General features: G+C 43.6%; 1 long non-coding RNA gene across 1 annotated transcript in view; it reads left to right on the top strand.

The window, feature by feature from the left end:
• LOC102378567 overlaps positions 1–22,367 on the top strand; it is a 127,622-nt gene that overhangs the window by 153 nt on the left and 105,102 nt on the right. The window contains exon 2 of the long non-coding RNA XR_325216.2: positions 435–562. This is a non-coding gene — a long non-coding RNA (uncharacterized LOC102378567). The remainder of the gene's footprint in view (positions 1–434; positions 563–22,367) is intronic.

Below are 22,367 nucleotides of genomic sequence, written 5' to 3' on the forward strand. Positions count from 1 at the left end.
TGCTGCCTAAATTGACCGATTACTATAATCTCTTTTAAATACTTCTTTTTTCCTTTAAGATCTTACATTTCCTCAAGAGAATATAATAGAAAGCTTTAAGAAAAAAAAAATCAATCTGGGTTACCAGACTCTGCTGCTCTTCAGACATGAGGGACTGGTAAAACCAAGTCAAATGATGTACCATTCATATTCATGTAGGTCAGGGAGCCTTTGTTCAAAAGGAAGTCTCATAGGTGTTCAGTGTCATATGTAATCTAGGGTATTTTTGCTGCCTTTTTTATATGGAAGATGCTAGGTACAGAGGAGGCAGAGAGAGGAAGGACAAATGAAATTAAGGTGTCTACAAGATTTTTCTATAGTTATGGGGTTAATGGGATAAAAGAAACTTGGAGTTAAAGATAATAAAGGCCTCTCTCTCTCTCTCTTTCTCTCAGAATTGGGAATGATGCTCAGGAGCCTGCTTAGAAAGGGAAGATTGGTGCATGCTAGTTTGTCTGCAAATAAATCATGAGCTGGAAGAAAGATAAACTCTGACTTTAGCAAAGGAGTGCAAGGAAATCAGGTAAAATGCAATGTTCTGTATTAGTAGAGAAATAATTTATATTGTGCAGCATAAACATCTTAAAATCTATGTTGCAAGGATGTGTCTCTCATTTAATAATTCCAAAATTATATCTCTTTCTTGCTTTATCTAATATGTATCCCCCAGAGAGACAGGATAAACCTCAAAGGAATGTCAGAATATTGGTCACTGAAAACAAATAATGAAATTTGGGAGAAGGAAATGCATGTTGGTCAAAGCTGAGGCATTACAGAATCATGAGCTAAAAACTGATAGAGAAGATGGTGAGGATTATAGTTTTTGATGCACTTTCAAGATTTATTTTTTATTATCAGAACGAGAGAGAATTGATAGTTTGCAAACTGTTTTCCAAGAAATTAGCAATATTGCCTTCTAAATTTATAAAAGGGAGATAAGGTCTAAGGTATCTAATGTTTCTTAGCAAATGAATGAGAAAGCAGCTAAGAGCTCCTGATTCATCTCTGTACAAAGAACAAACTCAATATGCACTTTTATAAACTAACAAGTTTTATTGTTAGTGCCTACGTTCTGTCTATCATTAATAACTATTACAAATGGAAAAGTGCTCTTTAGCTGATTTGTCATTCATGCTAAAGAAATAAGCATTGTTTTGGATAATAAAAATGTGTTTAACCACTGATAAGCAAAGCTTGAATTCATAGGTCAAAAATTGCTACAAGTTTAGGCTGTGCTTAAAAGTAAAGCTGTGTATGTCACCTGTTGTTTTGAAAGAAATGCTTCTTGTTGTTCAACCTAAATGTACAGTGTCTATTCTTTCAGGGAAAAAAAGAAGCCCAGACAAGCCTTTAATGAGAGGATACAGTCTTGCCAATACATGCACATGGAGAGTCTGGGAAACAGCAGCAATGTAAAAATGGGAACTAAGGCCCATATAACTTCCCTGTGGTGCAAAGCATTCAGGACCTCTGTAAACTGAACAGGCTCTGTGCTCTTGCAAAGAAATTGAAATGCTATGTGGGTGGGCATCCTCCAGATGCTTAGCACCAAAAGGCAGAATCCTGCCCCTTAGTTACAGGTGATCTGTCTTCTTCCTAGTGGAGACTGGCAGCAGTACCTTTTTAATGTTTGTCTAATATGCTTGGCTGAGTGACAGTCAGGGAGACAAGAGGACAATTAACTCAGTCTGTAGCCCCAGACAATAGCCCTGAAACAGTTCCAAGGTGCTGTAACATTATTTCAAGTAATCCCTACTCAAAAGGTATAGTTCCCTTTGCACACCTACAGCCATCTTTTACTTTTCCCAATTTTAGTTGTAAAAGGATTACTGCAACCTGGAATTTTACTATTACTTGCATATTTCTCTGCAGGCCAAAGAGGGTTGACTGTGGACTGAAAAGCTGTATGTGGAATTCCCACAGAGTTCACAACATGGGCAATATTGGATGGAGAGGAGGGAATAGGGAGCAAAAAATATTAGTTAATAAGTCAGCAGTCAGAACTCAAGCCAAATGAAGATATAAGCCAAAGGTCTAGAGAAGTGAGTTGGAACAAAAACTATATAGTTTCATTGTTGACCACTGTGGACCTTCAGTGTTGTAGTAACTATAAATGCAACGATACTTGCCATTATCTTTTCCTTACTGAGAGAGCTTTCTTGTCCAGTGATTGATATCTCCTGGGATGGCTGCCAGTAACCCGCACCGTAATGAACAAGAAGAATTTTAAAGAGGGTAATAAAGCATAGGTTTATGGGGAGCTCCTCAAGTGGGGATAAACATGGAAGAGAGCATAAATGCATTTTGATTTATTTATTTTTTTAAACAATGGATTGACAGAGGTGTAGGCATTGTAGGCCAACTGGAAGCAGCGATGGATGTCTTGGAAATAATAGTCTGGGAGAGAGAGGCTATGAAGGGCTTGAAAATAAAGCTTTGTGTTTGATTAAACAAAGTTAGTGAGAATCCTCTGGAGGAGAAGCTAAAAGATCAATTAGATGAGGAGAATGAAGGGAGAACTATCGCTAAAGCCAGAAGAAAAGACTTTAGAGAAGCAGGGTCAGTAGTATTAGAGAACAAGGAAGATGAGGATGTAGAACTGGTTTTGAGTTGTGGCTGAGGCTTTGGCTAGAACAATTTTAAATGGAGAACAAAGTGTAAATAAAAACCAGGTTTGAGTATTGATTTGAAAAAGGATCTTCAGTTAGTCTTCTATTCATTGATCTTAAAGATGAGGGAGATGAGGCAAGTGGCATGAAGCATATGATGGGAGTGACAAAAAAAACAAGTTTGCATTGAGAGAAGAAAGAGCTACAGGAGAGTTTGAGGTTAAAAGAGAGTAAAAACAAGAATAAGGAGATGAAACTGATCATGAGTAAGGAATATCATAGGATGGCAAAGGGGCATTACTGGGACAAGTGGAAAGTTTGAAAAGAATAACTGATGAGAACCTTCTGCATCTGTGATGAGGGAGGATGGCAGAGGTAGGGCAATGGAAAGCAGACTGAACAGTGAGGGAGTAGTGTTGTACCTTGTCTATTTTCTCTCAGAAAAAGTGGCAAGTTCCTGTGCATAGAGAGAGAGACCTTAGAAGGCTTTTTTTTTTTTTTTAACAGGAGATGGAAAATTGCAGAAAAGACTATTGTAACTTGTTAACTGTAGATAAGTGAAGCAGGATGTAGACCAGGGTGGCATTTTATAACCTAACCAGTTCAGTGAGGCATAAGCTTTTGTAGACAATCACCTACTTCATCAGGTGCTAAGAATGGATTCTCAGAGAGGAAAGATTTTGTATGGAAGAGGAAAGTACAGGCAGCAGGAACACTACTAAAAGCAGTAATACAAGGTTTAATTAGATGAATTAAGATGAACAAAATGGTTAACACCTGGAGGGACACCCAAGTTACTCTCTAGTTCAGGTAGTCCATGCTCCCTGTTGAGACTGTGGTTAATACAGTCCAGGCTGTGGATGAGTTCTTGTTTTGCAACTTCATGTTCAAGTTGTTTTTGGTTAAGGAAAACTACTCTATGGTCAGTGATAGAAGGTCCAAAGAGGTTAAAAAGTTTTTTGTCAAATGTTTTATGCATTTATAGAACTGATGCAAATTGGTGTCTATTCATTCCTTTGCACAGGGACTGCTCCATCTGGCCACCGTAGACAGCCAAGGGACAATGTGGTTAGGGACAGGCATTCAAATAGCCTGAGCTTGAATTGATTCAATCTTTGCAGGTTAGTGCAACCTGGCTAGGCTGGCAGGATGCTGTGATTGGCCCAGGAGGGAATTGATAATAGTGTTTATCACCCAATTAAGAAAACAAAAGAGGGATGTTACCAGCTACTTGTTGATTCTACCTGTTCATTCAGCATGGACCATAGCCAGCATGTGGTCTAATAGCTATTGGACAGACACCTCCTCAGCAAGGAGGGAATTCCTGCTTAGCAGCGAGTGGTGAGAGGAGGGGGAAGCAGCCCGCAATCTCTGTAGCAGCAGCCAGGGAACAGGGAGGAGGGGCCAGCCCTGCTGTGGAGCAGAGAGTCCTGCCCAGCCCAGAGACCATGCAGGGATGCTGAAGGTGTCTGGTTTATCTTAAACCAGCAAGGGGTCTGGGACAGACATTGCATAAACCGGTTGAGCCAAATCGGTTAAGTCTGATACTACATTCAACTAGGTTTATCCCAAACTGGGTTCAGCCATTCTCAAACTGGTTTATGTGCATTGAATATCTGTTCTGTTACAGGTTTAAACCAGTTTATGATCATTTAAACCAGATTATGTGCAATGTCTATCCCTAGCCTATATGCTAGTGATGCATGTATAATGGTGGAGGAGGAGCAAGAATCCTAGATATTATAAGCTGTGTTATGTAGTCCAGTGATAATGGAGTCTGTATTGATGAGGGTGCACTGGGTCTGTAGCAGGTCCCAGTGGCTTAATGGGAATTTGAGTTAGATAGGCTGTTACTGGAGAAATGCTGCTTGAGGTTGGGAGACCATCTGTAAGACAGGACAGGTTTGTCCTCCAGAGTTACCTTGAGATGGTCATCATCTTTGAGGAGGAGTTGAAGGTCATTAATGATGTGTCCAAGGTGGAAGCTGCAAGTGATGACCAGGGATTTTGTTGCCTTTGTCTTGGAGTTGGTATTTTAGCACGTCAGAGCAGGGTTTGTGTGTGTGGCTTTTATTTTAAGCAGCTACAGTTCTGGGATTTTATTTTAAGTGTGAGAATCCCTGTTGTAGATCCCTAAGGTGTGCATCCTTATCAGTGGGATCAAAGCAGATACAGTTGTAACCTGGAGGTTGGTTGTAGATGATGGATTTAATGGTATGCTTAGAATAAGTGCTGATACTGCAGAGGTATCTGTAGTGGTCTGTTGCTGTCTGATACATTATGGTGGTGATATGGCCTTTGCAAAGCTTCTCAGTGGTGTGCAAGAAATGAGTTTGCTGAGTAGTGTGTTCAAAATCAATTTGATGGAGGAGTGGTAATTGTTAAAGTCCTGGTGGAATTTCTATAGAGATTCCTTCCTATATGTCCATATGATGATGTCATCAATGTATTTTGGGATGATAAGAGGGCAGTTGTGGAAGAAGCAGATTTCAAGATTGGCCATAAATATATTGGTGTACTGCCATGCTTGTGCTCATCGGAAATGACGTGTTTTTTGAAGGCATATGGAGTCTCCAAATCTGAAAGTTATTTGGTAGAGTTTAGGAACAAGTACAATGCTATAATCAGGGATAACTTTCCTGATGGTTTATAATATCTTCTCAGGGGTGGGGGGGGTGTTGTTGTAGAAGTGGCATAAACAATGGTCAGAATTTAAATTTAATGAGAATAGATCAAGGGAAAGGTCTGATATCTTCCATTGAATTTCCCTCATTAAAAGAAGTAGGGTTGTACTGACTCATTCTGATAAAGTATACAGGGATTATCTTCCTGTGTGTATGATGATTGCTTACTACAGTGTGGATACTACTAAAATACAAATAGCTGTTCTGATTATTCAAATGTGTGTATTAGCAGTTAAAGTTGAAGCTTTTGGCTCAGCATAATTTTCTTTGAATTCTCTGGGACCTCTGTTTGACTTATAGATTTGGCCTGTTGTTCATTGAACTTGCTAGGACTCAGTCCACGCAAAAAGCAGTTCGCTCAGCCCAAAGGGGTTGTGTATTTGGAAAGCTGATTTTGAGTGAGGTTAATGGGCTTTGAAGAGAATCCAAACTTGTCCTTTCCTGCTGGAGTCCAGAAGCTGTGATTTAAGTTGGCTGTACTTTCAAACCAAATTCTTGGCAAAGAAGTTAATTATTAGTTGCCAAATACTGTTATCTTATATTCATGATTTGTTTTTTATCTAACTACTTTACAGGTGACCTGTTCTTAAAAAACAACCCCCCCAAAAACAAAACCAAAAAAAACCCCAACAACAACAAAAAGCAAGCACACAGTATGCTCTGAATACCCCTAATAGCCAGACTAAAAGAAAAAAAAAAGAAATCTGTCAATGAAGTTCTTAAAGGTACTGGAAAAACCATGCCTCCTAAAGGGCATTAGAATATATGATCATAAAAATGACAGAAGTAAGAGATGGCAAAAGCTTAAGCCCTACAAACTCTAGATGACTTGTTCATATTTAGAGTAGTGCCTAGTAATGCCAGCTCAGGTTTAAGACAATATTATGCTAGACACTGTGCATACAAAGAACAGAGAATATAGTTCCAATCTCATAGACTTATGTTCTAGGTGTCAAGCAAGAGAAAAGAGAAAAAAGTTACAGGGTGGTGAGAGGCTGAGGTAACAAAATGCAAAGAGCTGAGCAGAAAAATGGAAGTCTCCCTCTGCTACCTGCCTAAGCAATGCCTTAAAACTGAGGTTGTCAACCGGGGGTACGTGTACCACTGTGGGTACTTGGAAACTCCTGGGGGTACGTGGCAGTGGTGCGGAGAAGCTGGGGGCACTTCTGGTTTCGGTGACGGTAGCACTTCCAGTTTCACCAATGGCGCTTCTGGATTTGCCACCAGTGCTTCTGGTTTCACTGGGGGGGTATCCCCCCGCACCACTTGTCGACCAGCTGGGGGAGTCCCTGCTTCTGGACTGGCTGCTGGGAATACACCAACCAAGAAAGGTTGAAAACCCCTGCCTTAAACTGATACTAAAAAGGTACTTCCCAAATTGCCTTAAAAAGGGTGGCATCTAGTAGTTTCTATATAAAATTGAAATTTATCCCTTAAATCACAAATCTATCTATGCCTGCCTCTGCTCCAGAAGGCGCTCTCGGGCAACTCTTGCGCGGGTGGCTAACCGGATCTGCCCTGCTCTCACTGGGGAGTCTCCGGAACTCGCCGACCGCGGTCGCGGCTGGGCCCGCAGCAGGGGGGGTCCCCCTCTCTGTGGCCTCCAGCGCCAAAGCGCCCCTGGGCGGGCTCTCATGGGGCTCCGACCTCCCCTACACCCCGGCCAATGCCACCTTTGGTCGCGGACCTTCTGTTCCTTGTCCCCAGACGAGGACTGGGCATCGAAGGCCCTCTTTGCCCTTGCGGCCTTCTTTCCCGACGCCCCGCCGGTGTCTCTGCCTGGGCTCCCCTGGCTTTATCCCGGTTCCCTCACCGGAGTTCCTGCCGGCTTTATCCCGGTTCCCTCACTGGAGTTTCTGCCGGCTCTAGTCCGGTTCCCTCACCGGAGTTCCCGCCGGCTCCCTCTCTGGGTTCCTCCTCGGAGCCTCTGCCGGCTCGTCCCCAGTTACCTCACTGGTGGTTCCAGCTGGCCCTCTCTCTGGGCTCCTCCTCGGAGCTTCTGCTGTCGGCGCTGCGGCTCTCCCAGCCTCCATTGCTCCCGGCGCTGCTGCAGCCTATTCGGCCCACGGCAAAGGCCCCTTGCGGGTGCCCGGTTCCACTTCAGGGCTTCCCCCCGGGCTTCACGTCCTCCCGCAGCACGGCCCCTCCTGCCTTCAGGGCCGCGTTTTATTTCCGCTGAGCGGCGCCTCTTTCTGACGTCACTCCGCCCCAGCCGTATGAAAGCGTGGCTAACGAGCCGCGCGGGTGGTTCCCCGGCCTGCACGCTGCCACTGCTCCCACCTCCTGCGAAGCATAAGTGATTATTTCCTCTGGCTCTGGGCTGGGGTCTCCCTCTAGTCCCATTGTCCCTGGGACACCATCAATGGGGCATCTCCAGGGCCCTGAGTTTTTCCCTGTTTTCCTGCCACTTGTTCCAAGGAACAGATTAATGTTTTAACTGGGATATCTCCTTATCCCCACCAGCCTCTCAGCTCCACTGTCCCTGTACTGGACCTCACAGCTGTAGCTGAGGAATCCTTGCAAGCCCCAGGTAGCCTTCCCTATGGGTTGCAGAAGAAATGTTAGGTCCCCATTTCAGTAGAATGGGTAAACCTGGAATATCACTTGCTCATGTTTATCCATTGGCAATCAGTAAGGAGCCAAACAAAAGTAGGATTTATTAGATGGGAGAAACAAATTATACAAGAAAATCTGACCATATATTTGAAGACAGAATAAAAAGACAAGTAATGTTTTTTACTCTCTTATCTGGCTACACTCAACCATTCCTGAGACATTTGCCAGTATCATCAGAACTCAGCCTTTCTGTTGATATCCCAAGCCCTGGCTCCTGGGGAGCTTGAACCTCCAAAATCTCTTATCCAAAGACCCTGATTCTGTCATGGATAGAACATAAAATACCTCCCAGTCAGTGCCCCCCTCCCCTCCCCCAATCAATATTAACTGCTCATGAGTCTCAAAATCCTCCAGAAGTGTATCTGGGACACTTCACATTCCTGTGGCTTGATGGGCTATTTCTCTCGGATGCCTTTGCTATTGTATAGTTGTTTTTCCCGTTACAAGAAAACAGTAACTTGTGTACCCATTCCACCAGTGGCCCCTTCTGTCTGTGATTAAGAATAACAACTGTCCTTGCCCTAGTATTGTAGTAAAAAGAATTACTTAGCAATTTCTTCCACTCCTCCTTTTTTTTTTTCCTTTTGGCATAACTATGATCAAAATCATAAAGAGAGATACAGGCAGCATAAAATAATCTATACATTGATAAAAGCACATAAATGAATACAGCATAACACTGGCTTTCAAATGAGATTATGAATGCTATATGAGTACAACAAACTCAAGAAAATCTGAATGACACCCCATGAACTATAAAATGAAGTTTGTTCATGATACCTTGCATTATTGAAAATTATATTATTTCATATTAAGTAATATGTTTAACTTCTGCAAAACTTAAATCCTTTGCTTTTGGTATGTGATGTAAAATACTCGATGATAGTTGTGAAAATATTTGCCCTACTAAAGATATTTTTCTAGCAGATAAAACCATAGAACAGTAAGAGCTTTTGTGGAAACTTGCTTAAAAATGTCAGTGTTTCCCCTTAGGTTCAACATTAAGCTAATTCACCATTTCATCTGTGTCTAAGTGGTTCCTTCTGGTCACTATATACCAGCACAATGATGTTCTACCCAACTGAGACTGAGCATGATTCCAAATCAATGTTAACCTGCAGCATTAATTTATTATTAATTATTTGAAGCAGTGGATTAATATATTATTAAATATAATTTTAAAATGTGCTAAAACTGTAATTGAGTGAACAAGAGTTTTAAAGCTGTTATGGAATAGATAACTGATGAGCATCTAAGTTTGCCTCCCATGTTAAAGGGAGAATCTATTTAACGTGTAGTCATTTATGTCCTGCTGATTTTAAGAGACTATTAAGATAATGATTAAGCTACAAAGAAGAACAGCATAGAGACTGTAATGTTGAAAGTGAAGTGTGGTTCATATTATGATGTTTCTGACAGTGATGAATATCAGAAGGAACTACAAAGACTGTAATGAACAATTATGGAATACCTCCCCCCAGCTCTACTCTGAAGTTTCTTCCTAACACCACGATTTAATAATTTGGCTTATGCCTTGAAATACAAGATTTATTAATATTCTCATTAAATATTTTCAAATATGCTTTCATTCACATAAATGCTAACTTAAGATGTATACAAATTTCCATTAATATGGCATTTTTTTAACCTTTTGATCCAAGCTTCCAAACTTAGGCCTGATGACATTTGACATACTTTATTAATAGCCTATGAAGGATTTAGCAGGATGAGGAAAATAATTCTGATGGTACAGAGATTTATAGGCTAGCCAAGACCAGGGGAGGTTGAAGAACTTCATTAGATTGGTCTCACCATCTAATTAAGTGAGCAGCCAGGACTACTACATGTGAACAGTAATACTAGGGTAATGCAAATTGAATTATCTGAACCATTCATACATATTGTAAAGTTCTAAATTAGAAAAGAACCTTTCAGGAAAGACCTTTATGACCTTCTCTTCAATGCACAGTCAACAACAAAAGCAACCAGAAATGCAGTAAGAGGGGTCCACTCCCCACCTCCCCGCCCACAAGTTTGGCTGTGCTGCACCAACACTATGAACTCTGTGCTCACTTCCTGGTCAGTGCAAGTTCTTGCCAGAACTCCCTGTGAGCAGTGGGCTCTGAGATTGTGAGCTGAACAACGTGGGGCATGGGTGGAGCCCCTGCTTTCATAAAGATGCAGAGCCCAGGGGATGAGTGATGCTGCTCTTTTGTTTTTTCTCTTTCCTCTGAATTCAGTAGCAGGGTAAAGGAGGAAACAAGTGGCAGCAGCAGCTCTCACCCTTTGGGCTCCAGAGCACACAAAAATCAGGGGTTCTAGCCAGATTCCTCATTAAGAGCTTGTGTGCAAGACAGCCGAAGAGATGTGTGACCATGTTGCTGCTGCACCCCCTGTGGATCTATCCCTGACAACTATAAGAACAAAGCAAACGACATACTGGACATAAAGAAAGGATGATGAATATATAATGTCATTAAATGAGCAGCAAGCCCTGAATTTTATTTAGTTCTAATCTTCCTGACTCAATATAATTAAACAAAATAGAGAAGTTCCATTGATGACTTGGAAAAAATGACCTCAAGATGAGAAAAAACAACTGTATAAAGGTCAAGTAACAATTCGGGAACTGTTTAGTTTTAAGAGAGCAATTACAGGGAACATACAAAGGTGTATAAAATAGTAAGTTAAGCACTGTTATATTTTCTTCTATAATTAAAAAGAAACCTGACAATAACTCCACTAGTTGTCCTGCCATTAGAATTTTTCTGATATTTCCATATCTGTGCTAGGCTGCTTGGAGGGTTCAGTGAGAGGTATATGTTAGCTCTCCTCGAGAATTATGGGCTGTAGCCCATATGTGACTGGTCGTATATCCTAGAGTCACAGTCATTGAGTCAGCAAAGTCAAATGCGTATAGTGGCGTTGTCTTAATAGAGGAGCTGATGAAGGTCTCTTGCATCCTTTCCAGTCCACGGCGTTGATCTTTGGGACTTGTTACACAGTTGGCGTTGGAGTCTTGTGAGTACTGGCAAATGGGTTGGCGTAATGTGATGCCGGTACCAGTTTAGATATCCAAGCAATTGTTGGAGCTGTTTTTTGTCTGTTGGCAATGGTCCCTCTAGTAGGCTGGTGTCCGGGCTCCCATGGGTTACACCGAACCTTGTTTCCCCGACGAATTTGGTACCCAGAAATGTGATATCAGCTGTGGGCTGTAATTTCAATTTCTTCAAATTGACTGTCCATCCTTTTCTGCCGAGATGGGAGATCAGGTCGTTGGTGACTTGAGTCACCTCTTGTTGGTCGCGTCCCATAATAGCGATGTCGTCGACATAACTCCAAATTCTCAGTTTGTTTTGGCTAGGCAGAATATGGGAAGAACGAAATTCAGTCAACGTGTCATTCATGGCTCCTGTGGCTAGCGTGGGTGCTTTGCGGTACCCCTGCAGGCAGACTGTCCATTGGTACATGGTGCCATTGATGCACATGTTCAATATTCCTTCGGTGTCATTAATTGGGATGGAGAAGAACATGTCCTTAAGATCCAAGGTTGTTCCTAGCCACGATTCCTTTTGAAATTGTGCCATTTCGTATAGGCATTGAGGCAGCGTAAGAGGATTTGGCTGCATAAGAGGTAGACACCGCTTGTTGGCTTCGTGATAATCTACTACCAATCGGACTTTGTCGGGTTTCCCTGGTTTTGCTATTCCTCATCTTGGCGAAAGGCGAGTGCTGGCTGTAACTGGTTGGATACATCCCTGTTTTTTGAGGCGTCGAAGAAGATCCGTCAATGCCCCCTTGAGGGGATCTCTGGTCCGGATCGGTTTGTAGCGCCATATGGAGGTGTTACATAGTGTAGGTCGATGCCAGTTGGACTTGGCTATAAAAATTGGTAGGGCTTGTAATATCTGTTCTTTTAGTTGAAGCATCTTGATGCCGGGAATTCCCAAGTTGTTAATGTCCTATTACTGCTTCGAGTGGCTTTTGATGGTTGACCACCCAGAACTTTACTTTTGCAGTAGTCGCTGTGGCATTTAGCCCTTGTACCATAATAACCCTCGCGGTTTTCTTGTGGGGCATCAATGGAGTGATGACGTTAACTTGAGCCCCTGTATCTAGAAGGAATGGGGCTTCTCGTTGTATTGTTGGGTCGGTGGGGTCATAAACAATAACCTTGGTATACGGGTGAAGATGTGTGGGGTCAGGTCCAAAGATATTGCCGTCGGCCTGACCGGTGGTAGCTATTCTTTTTTTGCTTCTCGGGGTATTGGAAACCCATTTCGTGTGCTAGCTGCCGCTGCCCCGTATCTCCTATGGCATGTAGTTGCTGTTTAGTAAGGTTAGTGCGATTTAGGAGGAATCCAAACATTGCTCTTTCCTCCAGTGTCCTTTGAGGTGGCGGTTTCGATTCCTTTCATGGGTTGAATTGATGATATCTTGGCCTTTGATATTCAACTGGGTACGCTGTAAGATGGCTTGAGGCAACGGCTGAGTTTGTGGTTGCTGATTTCATGAGGGCTTGCAGCCGTGGAAGTTGACCTAAAATATTCCCAGCTGACTGTGTAGCTAATGGGGTGAGGAGGAGGCGAAGAGTGATGGCGTCCTCTCCTCCGTAAACCTCCACGCATGCTTCAATGGTGTCGAGGGTGGCTGGGACTGTCCCGGGGTTTCGTAGGAACTGATGAGGCCAGTCGCTTCTTTGCTGGGCTTGCGTCAACCCCAACTGATGTAACTTTGGGTTCCAAGAACAATACGATACCCCTATTATAGCTAGTAGGAGTTGTTCTGCTGTGGCTTTTCCTGGTCTTCTGTCATGCCATGCGTGGGACTTATTCCTAATCTGTCCCACAACCAGGGACGGGAGTGGAATATTCCAGTTGTTATTATCTACTACCAGTTCTAAATCAGTAGCATGTCCTCCACTCCACGAGGCTTGACGTGTTAGGAAGCTGGCCTCTTCTAGATCTAATAGTTCCGATCCGTATTCCACTACTAGACAACCCAGCCAAATGACTAGTGTCTCGGTAGGTTTCATTTTCGATTCCCTACATAATTCCTGTAGCTCAGTCCTTTTGCGAGTGCGATAGGTGGTGGTGCTGGTGGTTGCACCCTGCGGGTTGGTTACTTGTTTCGTTATCGCTATAGGGTGAGTGGCTGCTGATATAGTTACTGTATCTTGTGAGAGGGTTTTAATACAATTTTCCGCTCGTCTCCTTCCCATGATAAGGAGGTGGGGCCGTTGGGAGTGATGTCACCTCCTGGGGCGGGGTTGCTGGGTGGAGTCCCCCCTGTTCTTCTATGGCTCCACCCTTCTTTTCCAGGTGCTCCGGGTGGTTCATTTTTTTCGCGGCGCCATTTTCTGGTGGCGGTGGAGGGTTTTGGCGCGCCGCCAGTTCCGCGGCGGTCTTGCTGACCGTAGCTAACTGAGTCTCTAAGTTTGCATTTTCTTGTAGCACGAGTGACACTGAGCGGAGCAGTACATTAATCATCTTCCCCTTGTCCCACTTAGGTCCCGACCACTTGGTTGCGGTGCGGCCCATCACTTCCAAATTTTCCCGGAGCTGAGTAAGCAGCTCGTGACCGCGTGACTGGGGCGTCAGAGCCGGACAGTTGGATTTGTCCGGGGGTGTTCCTTCCCCACCTTCCCGTGCATACTGTATGCAGCGGGCAAACTCTTGGGTGGGGTGCGGATCCTCCGTGCCCTTTGCTTTCACCCGTGCTAGGGACAGCATTTCTATTTTGTCCCGCAGTTGGTACACAACCCCTTTTCCGCACATGACGCACCCGAAGGAGCTTGGGCCCAGTTGGGGGCCCACTCCTTTCCGACTCCCTCTTCTCCCTTGAGGAAGAAGTAACCCGCGACTGGGGCTGAACTCCTCCCACTTGCCTGATGATAGGCAATGTGCGCCCATAGGTCGTCCGAGTCGGACATTAGGCGGTCCCCACTGCACCATGGGCAGTTCTTAACTAATTCCAACTCATCATATCTTCCCCGTATCCTGTTCGTGACGCCATGTGGCGGTCGAGTGGTAGGCCGGGGCTATGGCCAGTAGCCCGAAACGGCAGGTGGGTACTTTTTGACCGATGGAGCGGAATTAGGTACGGAAGCGTATTGGTTGAACAAAGAAATTATTTACTTACGCCGTCGGTGTACACGGCTCAGGAAGAAGAAACTGACTTAGGTTACAGTTGTAAACTGAACAAATGAAACTTTTCCGAGAACAAGATGAGATGTCCGTGAACGGCTGAACAGGCTAGCCAGATGAAGGGGGGGTACGTCGGGTAGGTTGTTGACGGGGAGCCCCTGGTAGGTGATCAGTCCACCAGGTATTCTCAGAGATATGTGCGCGGAGGTTCAAGCTCTCTGGGCTCGCTCTGAGTTCTCCTTCTCCAAGGTGTATGCGGAGTGCTCCAATGTGCTAAGCTGGAGAGATATGCGGAGTTCTCCAACGTGGGCGGAAACTGATCTAACTTTTATATGGCTAGAAAGCCAATCTCTAGTCACTAAAATGAATAATTTAGAACTGACCAATGAGTTTGTGCGAATTTACATAAGGTCGGTGGGAACCTTTTCTAAACTGTAACTTTCCATTACAGTGGCATTTGGTTATTGGGTTCAGGCATATAGTTACATAGCAGAATTTTCCCACTGTGACCTACTTACTCAGAGTGATTGACAGCAGGGGACTTCACATGTTTCAAAACAATGGAATTTTCCACTGTGCCATAGGCATACAGCTTCTCGGTTCTGACATAAACCTACTTTGTTGCAACTTCAAGCCATTGTTCCATGTACTACTCTTTGTAGCAAGAAAGAATAAAGGTTTTTCCTCCTCTTATAGCAGCCCTTCAAATATTAGAAGACTGTGCCTTTTCCACAGGCTAACCATGCCTGGCTCCTTCAACTTCTCCTTATATGACTTGCTTTCCACCTGCGTCTGGACCCTCTCTAACTTTTCTCTACCTTCTTTTAAAAATGTGATGCCTAAAGCTGCTGTAGCATGCCCAGCACTAGAATGACAGTCTCCTGCCTGGCTTGCCACCTCAGTCCTACCTTGCTACCCTCTTCTGGTCCCCCAGAGTTTGCCCACATTATTGTCAGCTGCCATGCCTTGATGTTACAATTTATAGGGAGTCTGCCTGCCCCTAGGAGACAGGACTGGGATTTGGGGTATGCCCTTGTCAGGGCTGAAGCCCACATTGATCCAGCTCAGTTCCTTCCACCTGAGATCCACTGTATCAAAACCCCAGGCTTCCAGACCCCAGCTTGCCCCTCAGGCTGCAGGCCTCACAGCTACCTGGTTGAGCCCCTCATGGTCTCTGAGCTTGCACTCCCTCAATTTTTGCTGCCAAGCATTCAGTCTTTAGAAAGAGGGCTGTTGCATATAAAAAAGGCTTGGGTTTCTGCTTCACACAGCTTGCTGGGCTTCAGGCTCTTGGAGTATTCTATGCTGTGTGGCCCTGCAGCACCTGGTGATTTCCAGTTCATCACTTACAGCCACACTCAGTCCTTGGTTTCAATGTAAATCAAAAGCTTGAGCATCTGCTACCAAAACATAAAGCTTACCCACAGCTGTTCTATCACAAATGTTCAAGGCACTTACCTCTTGCTACTCAAGGTGCAGGATTTCTTCCATCCTTCTGTGGCATAGAATTCTTCCCTTGTAGGCATCCCAGACTGGCTTTTCCTTGGAATTTTGCCTCCTACAGATCCAACAACAAGACTGCCCCTTCTGGGCCAGTCTCTGGGCTTATGAGCAGGGACCCTGGTTTTCTCTGATTTAAAAAAAAAAAAAAAAAAAATCCCCAATTTTTTGGTTAAAGAAGTAACCTCAAATCTACATTTTCCCATATAGAGATATCTATATATTAGTGGCATTTCATTTAAATCACGGGAAAATGTGGATTTGAGGCTACTTTTTTTTTTTTTAAACCGAAAATTGTTTTAGTTGTTTTTATTTTATTTTTTTATTAGAGAAAAGCAGGATCCCTGCTTATGAGTCTGTTCTTGGATCACCTGATCCTCCACTTCTGCCAATCACTGCCTACACCTGGGGCAGATGGCCATTTTATCTAAGACTCCCTTTGTCATATGAGTCTGTTCAAAGGGACTGGCCTGGACAGTGAACCCCAGGCTCCCTCCCCTCCCAGTAATGGGGCAGGGGCCCCTTTACAGTTACACACAGTACTCTAGATGAGACCTAACCACTGCTGAATAGAGAAGCACTATCATCTCCGATATCTTGCACCTAATGCTTTTATTGGTGCATCCCAAAACTGTATTTGCCTTCTGTGAGGCTGCATCACACTGCAGACTCATGTTGAGTCCATGATCTACCGAGACTCCCAGATCTTGTATATACTGCCATTCAGCCAGGTGTTATCCATTTTTTATATTTGTATTGTTGTTATTCTGCCTGAGGTGTAACATCTTGCATTTTTCAGTATTGAATTTCATTCTGATTTGTTCCTGCTTAGCTTTCTGATCTGCGAGGATTACATCCCACCATCCAATATGTTTTCAGTTCTTTCCAGTTTTGTGTGGTCTGCAAACTTGCTTAAGAAGCTCTCAATTCCAGTATCCAAATCATTTGTTAACACATTGAACAGGTTTAGACCCCTGTAGAACTCTATTGAAACCTCCTGCCATCTTGACATGGATCCATTTATAATTACCCTTTGCTTGTGGTGACTGGGACAGTTCTCTATTGACCTGATATTACTTTTCTCTAACCCACATTTTTTCCAATTTGACATTCCCATATGATCTCATAATAAAAGTCTTTCTGAAGTGCAGATACACTATATCCAGAGCATTTCCTTTATCCACCCAAGTAGTTATTTTGTCAAGGGAGCAGATAAAGTTTGTTTGACATGATTTTTTCTTAGTAAATCTGTGATGGTTACTTGTGAGCAGCCTTCCCTCCTCCAGATGCTTGTAGATGCAAAGAAGGTGGTGGTACTCAACAGGTACTTTGCCTCTGCCAGTTCCTTCAGTACTCTGGCATTTGTTGGATATGCCAGATCAGGCTCTGCTGACTTGAATGCATTCAAACCCATCAAAAGGTTTATGACAGTCTTCCTTTTTGTTTTGTTTTGTTTGTTTGTTTGTTGTCCCCCATCTTGTCCCCCTTCCTTATCTAAACAATTAGGCATCTGGCTATAGCTTAATTTTTTGTAAAAAGTTGAGGCAAGCTGTTGAGTAGCTTCACCTTCTTTGCATCTTCTGTTGAGAGTTCCCCCAGCTGTTGTGGGTCCACTGTTAAACTTCCTTTGTTTAAATGTTTCTTGGTTCTAAACCACTTTCACAATTTCTGATGTGTATGCTATGTTCCTCAGTTTCCACAGTTAAAACTTAGACACTAGTACATGGCACTACTCCAGGCACATGGAATTGGGAGCATTGCAACCTCCCTTTGGAGTCTCTGGAATGCCAGATAGTGGAGCTCCAGACTATAGTGTAGAGGCTGCATGCCATCAGGGATGACAAATAGGAGATTGACTTCTAATGCCTGGCCCTTCAGCCCAGAAAAGAAGAGGGAAGGCTTGGGTCTCCAGGGACAAGGAAGGCCAAGAAGCACTCCCATACTGTCCTGCCAGGGGTGATAGCCAGCATGGGCTTGTTGCGGGTAGGTCTTGCCTGACCAATCTCATTTCCTTTTATGACCAGGTAACATATCACCTGGACAAAAGGGAAGAGGTTGACATCATATATATGGACTTTAAAGAAGCCTTTGACCTGCTGTCCCATGGAAGAATTGAGCAGCTGCAGCCTTGACTACTCCACAGTCCAATGGCTGGGGAACTGGCTCTGAGGTCAGACCCAGAGAGTGATAGTTGACTGAACCAAATCAATATGGCGCTCAGTGACTAGTGGTGTCCCCTAAGGTTCCATTCTCAGACCTGTACTCTTTAATGTCTTCAAAAATGATCTGGACACTGGTGTCAAAAGCAGACTGGCCAAGATCACTGACGACACCAAACTTTAGGGTAGAGTGTCCACACTTGAGTGTAGGCTGGTGATCCAGGCTGACCTTGATAGGCTTAAAAAGTGGGTGGATGAAAATCTGCTGGCATTTCAATATGGAGAAATGCAAGGTGCTCCACCTCGGGGGCAGGGGAGCCCCCGCATCACACTTATAGGCTTGGCAATGCTACACTCATTAGCATCATGACTGAAAGACTTGGGGGTCATGATTGGTGGCTCATGTTCATCTTGTGGTCAATGCAATATCGCAGCTGGCAAAGCGAACAAAACTCTGGCTTGCATCTACTGAAGCATCTCGAGTAAGACCCAGGATGTCATCCTCCTGCTGTACTCAGCCTCGGTGAGGCCACAGCTGGTGTACTGCATCCAATTCTGGGCTCCACAATTTAGGAAGGACATGGAGAAGCTTTTAAGATTCCAGAGGAGAGCCATGCAGATGATCAGAGGGCAACAGAACAGACCTTATGAAGAGAGGCTGTGAGCCATGGGACTCTTCAGCCTGGAGAAGCGAAGGATCAGGGGTGACTTGGTGGCAGCCCATAAGGGGTGTGCATCAGGGTCTGGGGGAATGCCTGTTCACCAGAGCACCCCAAGGGATGACAAGGTCCAACTGTCACAAACTCTTCCAAGACTGTTTTAGGCTAGACATAAGGAAAATCTTCTTTACTATCCAAGCTCCCAAGGCCTGGAACAGACTCCCCCCAGAGGTGGTGCAAGCATCTACTCTGGACACTTTTTTTTAAGAAACGTTAAGATGCTTATCTTTCTGTGATCCTTTTACCCTAGTTGACTTCCTGCCCCTTGGGCAGGGGCTGGACCTGATGATCTTATGAGGTCCCTTCCAGCCCTAATGTCTATGAAATCTATAACTTTGACAATAAATAAAATGACAGCCTTGTGTTGATTGCAGCTGAGCTGAATCTGGACTGATATTTCATTGCATTTTTATCTCAACGACTCAAGGGATTTAAATTTTTCTATTCAAATTTTCACAGTGGGAATCACTCTCACTTTTTTTGTTTTTGTTTTGTTTCATTGTGCTTTATTTTCATATGAAAGATATTTTTATTCTTTAATTAGATTTGAATTCCAGTGCACACAGTAGCCTAGGTAGGATTCAATGTGAATCATAGCTAGCTGGCTGAATAGTATAGAAGGTGTTTTAGTATTTAGTTCATAATTCTAGTCCGTTTTGATGTTCACATACAAGTACTAATTCAGATTTTGTTGCCTTACAACAATGGATATGCAGTTTTGGACACAGTTTCTTGTTACCCTGAAAGGAATCCAATTGTATAGCTTTAGCTAACATCCTGTGGGACTGATAATATTTCACTCTATCCATTAGTTTCAATAGATTTTAAAATGAGTCTTCATATTCCTTTATGTTTTTAAAATGGGTTGCATCTTGGTCTCAGCTAAGTTATAAACTGTCCAAGTTCTTTCTGATAGATTTGAAATTTGGAAATTTTAAATCCTCCTTTGTTTCATAGACTGCTCAGCTTCTGGCACAAAGTGATAATTTTTTCTTATTTGAAGAAAACTCCTGGCTAAATAAAACTTCATTAATGCACAGCTGCAGGATGTCTATTACAACTCAAAGTGTAAAGCATTACAGAATAACTAAAAGCTTTTTCAGTGTCTGTGACATTATGCTGGAGGAAAAAATAAGCATCTGTGTGGCTGTCTTTGAAAATGGCCATTTATCAATCATTTTATCAACCTATTGGAAATATACAATGTTTTCACTACCAAATCCTTCACAATGCAAAAATAGTAGTTCTAGAAAATGACACAATGAGGGTAATTAGATGAATTCGTTAGTTTTCTCTGGGTCGATACATTCACAGTGAATGAAAGATACTGGTTATTGGAACATGTGGCATTACAGTTTCCACCAGCTGGTTTTGGGAATATCCCAGTGCAGGCAAGCTATTCAAGTGGGATCACCCATTTGACATACTTAATTTTCCCTATTTGTGGGTGCCTTACTCTGAATTTATAATCTGTTCCAAAAATTGAATAGAAACTAGCTGTTGTGACATAAATCTTTCTAAGCATCCAAGTCATGTATTTGGGGCCGGGGGTGGTATTGTGAAATTGTTTGTTTGGGGTTTTTTGTTTTTGCTTTGTTTCACTATTACCATATTTACTTACATGACATGCACACCTTTCTCCCTTCCCCTCTCTCCCCCCACCAAAAAACAAATCAGCCTTCCAGAAGTGGGGTGTGTAATTTAAGAGGTTGTGTAGGCTATTTTCTTTACTGAAATGAAAGCTGGATGAAATAGAGCAAACAGATATTGTGACTCATTGCTGTTACTATAATTTCTGCTTCTCCCTGGGGAGGGTTGGGGGGAGGGGCCAGCGGCAAAGCAGAGGTAGACCCGAGTGTCAACCAGTAGCTTTTTCTTGAAGAGCGACAGAGCTGGCTGAGAGTGAGCAAGTTGCTGCGTGTGGTCTGTAGTATCTAAATAGTAAAGTGCCATACTGGGTCATAGGAACGGACTATCTAGTTCAGCAGCCTGTCTTTCACAGTGACAGAAGTGGATGTTCCAGAGGAGAAAGGAGAAGGTATTCCTTGTTTTCTTCAGTTCCATTCACATTTGCTTTATTTATATGTATAACTACAAATCTACACATATAGACCAAAACACACATTTTAAAGGATTATTAAGAAAATAAAAAATATAAATAATATATATAACCAAGGGATCCAGTATAACCAATATGAACAGTCCAAACATACATAACCCAGTGCCTGGAGAATGAATCTCAGTTAAAAACCCTGCTTCACTTTCTTTATGGAGTACTCATTTAGTTAAAAAACAAAACCCACCCTAAGTATTAAAAACAAGCAGATACAATTACAAAAAATAAGCGTCACTCACCCCACATGGGAACACATGTCTGAGCTGCAGCAGAGTCTGTCAATCCCAGATAGGCTTCATCAGCAGGGATCCTGGTTTTCTATGACAAAAAATTGCAAATTCTCTGATTTAAAAAAAAAACCAACAACCAAAACTGCAGTCTTTGATTAAAAACTGCAACATATGAAATGAAAATGAAAAGCTACTATGTATATAGGTATCGGTTGAACAAAAGGTTTAATTGATATATTTACAACTTTAAAGCAATTTGGAAGCCTACCAGTGGCAGAGTCCCTATAATAAAATAAATTCTACTTATTTATACGTTTTGGTGTTTGAGTTTGGGTTTCTTATCATGGAAAAGCAGAGCTCTCCTGCCCCCTTCCCTCACTAAGGCATGGGTCCAGGCCTCTCCATCCCAAGGTACAGCCCCCCAGTCCTGCTGGTACCCCCCACCCCTGAACCCTGCCAGAGGGGTCTGCGAGCTGCTGCGGCTATAGAGACAGAGACCTGGGTCCACAGCCCCCTGCCCCCTACAGCAGGAGCTGGCAGCTGCTGTGGCACAGCGGGGCATGGAACCCGGCTCCACCTCCCCCATGGGTGGCATAGCCAGGGCGGAGCCTGCATAGGGGGGTGGATGCGGGCAACCCACTATGGCCTTGAGGCTCTCCCATCCTGCTGCCCTCCCCCTGGGGCTCACAGCCCAGTGGGCAGGACCCAGTGCGGCAGGGCAGAATAGGACCAGGCGAAGAAGCTACTTGCTGCTGCAAGCTCTGTGCCATCCTGGTGAAGCGCCCCCTTCTTGCCTGGCAGCAGTAAGGGACTCAACTCTGTGTTGCCACCGCTGCTTCTGCCAGGTGCGCAACGGATGCCTCCCCAGGGCAGTGTGGGGCTTGCAATGTATGCACATGGTACCCCTACCTGACCACCCTCTTTCCACTCCCCTCAATCTCTTGCTGGCTAGAGCTCTGCCAGCCTGCAGAGAGCTATTTGCAAAAGTGGAAAATCCACGTTTCTCTGTTAAAATGAGAAATCCACATTTTCCTCAGTGCATTTTCCCCATTTTTCCATGGGAAATGGAAAACCTGGATCCCTGCTTATCAGCCACCTTTGGACACACACAGATAAACAATCATGGAAGACAGTTATCCTTGATGTGAGGGACTGCCAAAGAGTTACTCAAATACAAGCCAACCCTTAATGCAAGTTGACTCTGCAATAATTAGATTCTACACACATAAAATGCATATGTTTGTTAGATTCCATACATGGAAAGTTATAATTCCTAGATTCATAGAAGTTAGGGTCAGAAGGGACCTCAATAGATCATCGAGCCCGACCCCCTGCATAAGCAGGACAAGAAAGATTGCTACAGTGACAGCAATAACCATTTTAAATCTGGTCATTTATGTAGTAAAAAACAGGGGGCCATTATTTCTTGTAACCCCCGGGGGCGCCTTGGTGAATAAATACTCACCAATTCCCTTCTGTGCCCCCGTGATGAACTTATAGGCAGCCACAAGGTCGCCTCTCTCTTGCGGAGGCTGAAAAGGTCCGGTTT

Source organism: Alligator sinensis, unplaced genomic scaffold (genome assembly GCF_000455745.1).
Source record: "Alligator sinensis unplaced genomic scaffold, ASM45574v1 scaffold1578_1, whole genome shotgun sequence".
NCBI classification, from domain to species: Eukaryota; Metazoa; Chordata; order Crocodylia; family Alligatoridae; genus Alligator; species Alligator sinensis.